The 3,067-nt window shown below is 41.7% G+C and overlaps 1 non-coding gene across 1 annotated transcript; it reads left to right on the forward strand.

Annotated features, from left to right (window-relative positions):
* Positions 1–2,595: 2,595 nt before the first annotated feature.
* Positions 2,596–2,677, forward strand: trnas-aga (transfer RNA serine (anticodon AGA)). The gene has a single exon. It is a non-coding gene; the product is annotated as a tRNA-Ser (tRNA).
* The last annotated feature ends 390 nt before the right edge of the window (positions 2,678–3,067 follow it).

A 3,067-nucleotide genomic window follows, 5' to 3' on the forward strand; every position in this document is an offset into this window, starting at 1 on the left:
CAATAGGATATACAGTTTTAGATTGCAAGGTAACTGTCAAAGACCAAAGACTTCATTGAAATACCTCAAGTGATCAAAACTGTTTGTCAAAATGGGAAAGGTCAGGTTTTTTATTGCAAATTCCAGCACAGTTCTAAAATTATTCTTTAAAATATGTCCATTTACCATTCAAAAACAAAAGTACAATCATGAAACACATACTACTTAGATCAGGGGTCTCAAACTCAACTTACTTGGGGGCCGCTGGAAGTAGAGTCTGGGTTTGGCTGGGCCGCATCAAGTATTCCAAAAAAAACAACTATTTCCTCCAAACAGGGCGCGGAACTGCCGGTGCTTTAAGCCCCTAGATCTGATATGGTTGGTGAATTTCACAACAACAGACATCACATTGTCAAACCTCAGGCATTTGCCGCAAAGAGTACTTAGCTAGCTTGACAACGGTTACGCCGCTGTCACGAGACTACGGTAGCCCATAAGTGACAAACGCAATGACAAAAAGTTTCAGAACGCGCGGGCCGCACTAACACTTAACTTTGATGTCAAGTTGGGGGCCACAAAATATCATCCCGCGGGCCGCGAGTTTGAGACCCATGACTTAGATAGAATGAACCTGTTCAGGTGGCAATGAAATGATTCCAGGTCAGGACAACACCCCCCTTCTTGATAGTACCCGTCTCTGTATGAAGCTGCACACCACGCAGGTCCTGGATGCACTTGATGTGTTGTTACTGCACACGCCAGATATCAGAAAACTGTTAGGTGGAGCCTCAAGTATTTGCTTGTATTACATCAAGTGACCTGCATACCAATGACCGCAAAGTTTCTAATGTACATGGTTTCTAAAGGCCACTTGGGTGATCTTTGGTCTTTGGTCTCTATGGTCTTCAGCTGGAGGATAAATCCCAGAGTTGGCACACTCCAGGTTATCAAAGCAACACATATCCCTGGGTGGACTTGAACCCCCATCCTTTCAGCTAATAGCCGACTGCGCTGACCTATTGCGCCAAAGAGACTACGCCTATCTGCTGTTTAATGAGCGGGAGCTCGATCTTTAAGCCCCAAGCATTTGCTTTATGGCTTTTTGAGGTTGAGCTGCACATGTGTGCTTATCAGGCTATTTTCCTGTTACTCAGAAATTGGGGAAGCTGACTCATGCGGAAATGTAGAAGCTGGACGTGCATTGTATTGTTCTTACATCTAAATTGGATTCTGACTTTGAATTCAAATATTTGGCATCCAAGAAAATTTTTAAACTGATGATGCATCAGTCATTTTGCTGGTGATTTCTTGGTCACAGCAACAAGCTTGATCATTGACATACAGTTGCCCGCCACATATCACAAAACTGTTGGGTGGGGCCTTAAGTATTTGCTTGTATTACATAAAGCTTTCCAAAAACATTAACAAGCATAACATTGATTATGGTGCCTGTGTTTGTCATGATGTGGAAGGTTGATAATTGCAGGTAGTGTGGCTGAGTGGTTTTAGGTGCTGGATTAAGGCTCCGGTCTCTCTGGAGGTGTGGGTTCAAATCCCACCACTGCCATTTGCATATATTACATAGCTGGAAGGCAACCAATGTGATGTCTTACAGCTGTGGCATTTGGCCTGAACTTGGTGAAGTAACTAGAATCATCCATCAATAACTTTGCTGAGATTGTTCCTTGTTAACCTGTGGTTCAACGATTGGTGAAACCTTCCTTTCCAGCACTTTGCACTAGAAAATCAACAAATAATTGTGATAATTAATCGTGATCTCCATATTGATCAAAGTAATTGTCATTATCATTTTGGTCATAATCATGCAGCTCAAAGAGATTTTATCAAACCAGGTGGGGCAAGTAACCTTTCTGCTGACTTCTTGTAAAAAAAGAAAGTACCACAACCCAAAAACAGACACTGCGATGGCTGGGAATCAAACCCAGGTCAACTGCTTGGAAGGCAGCTATGCTCACCACTATACCACCATCGCTGGACAATATAATGTTCACTTCAAATCTTGTAATAAATTTGGGCATTGAGATTGGCTCACATCTGGCTCGAAGGAACAGTCTTTTCCAGAGTTTCCCTTCAGGGATCAATAAAGAATTTCTGATGTAGAGATGGACAGACAACCCAAAAGTATAATACTTCTTGCCGAGACATAACAAGAAACAAAAAAACTGACTATTGTAAGTAATGAATGGCTTCATGAATAGACAACCATCATCCCAGTGTATGCCATTAACAGTCTATGAGTGGTCAATTAGAGTCCAATAACCTTCTTTGGGGCAACTCCTTTTTCTTCCAGATAGAGCTCATTCAGCAATAGACAGTACCAGTTAGTGCTGAATATCTATTCCAAAACTCCCATTCTTTTATTTATTTAGCCAGCGGTGGACAACTGGTGAAATGTACTTGCTATGCATGTGTTAGTGTCTGATGATGAACTCACAACCAAACAACCCCAAAGAGAAGCACTTATGAACACAATGATCATCAGTGTCTTTATTTGAGGTGATCTGAATGTGATTACAATGACATCTTAAGTTACAGTCTTAACCAATAGAAACGTTTATGAACATTAGTGCAAACAGGTATAGAGCTACTTGTCACGTTGTCGTGGCCGAGTGGTTAAGGCGATGGACTAGAAATCCATTGGGGTCTCCCTGCGCAGGTTCAAATCCTGCCGACAACGAGCGCTGTTTTTTAAGAGTGGTAGCCAACCAATGACACATCACAGTATACCAAATCGCAGATGTGCCTTCATAAACAATATTGTCTTATCTCATAGGTACTGGAAGCAACCAGTCTCCACCAAGGTATTTCTTATCAATCTGTCTTACAAGATTTGCAGTGAACGTTGTATTGTCCAGCAGAAAGGCAACAGGTGTGTTACTTTTCGACTATGATTTATACCGTAGCATTGCAAGCATTATGCCCAGGTTTGATTTCAAGCCACCGCATATTTCAATTTCCTTGCGGGAGTCATCCCAAAAGGATTGATAAAGATAAGTCTAAGTCTATCTCAGAAAAAAGTCAAAAGAATTTTAAAATCTTCCGGGGATGTAGCTCAGTGGTAGAGCGC

The sequence above is a fragment of the Etheostoma spectabile genome, unplaced genomic scaffold, assembly GCF_008692095.1.
Source record: "Etheostoma spectabile isolate EspeVRDwgs_2016 unplaced genomic scaffold, UIUC_Espe_1.0 scaffold00004500, whole genome shotgun sequence".
NCBI lineage: Eukaryota > Metazoa > Chordata > Actinopteri > Perciformes > Percidae > Etheostoma > Etheostoma spectabile.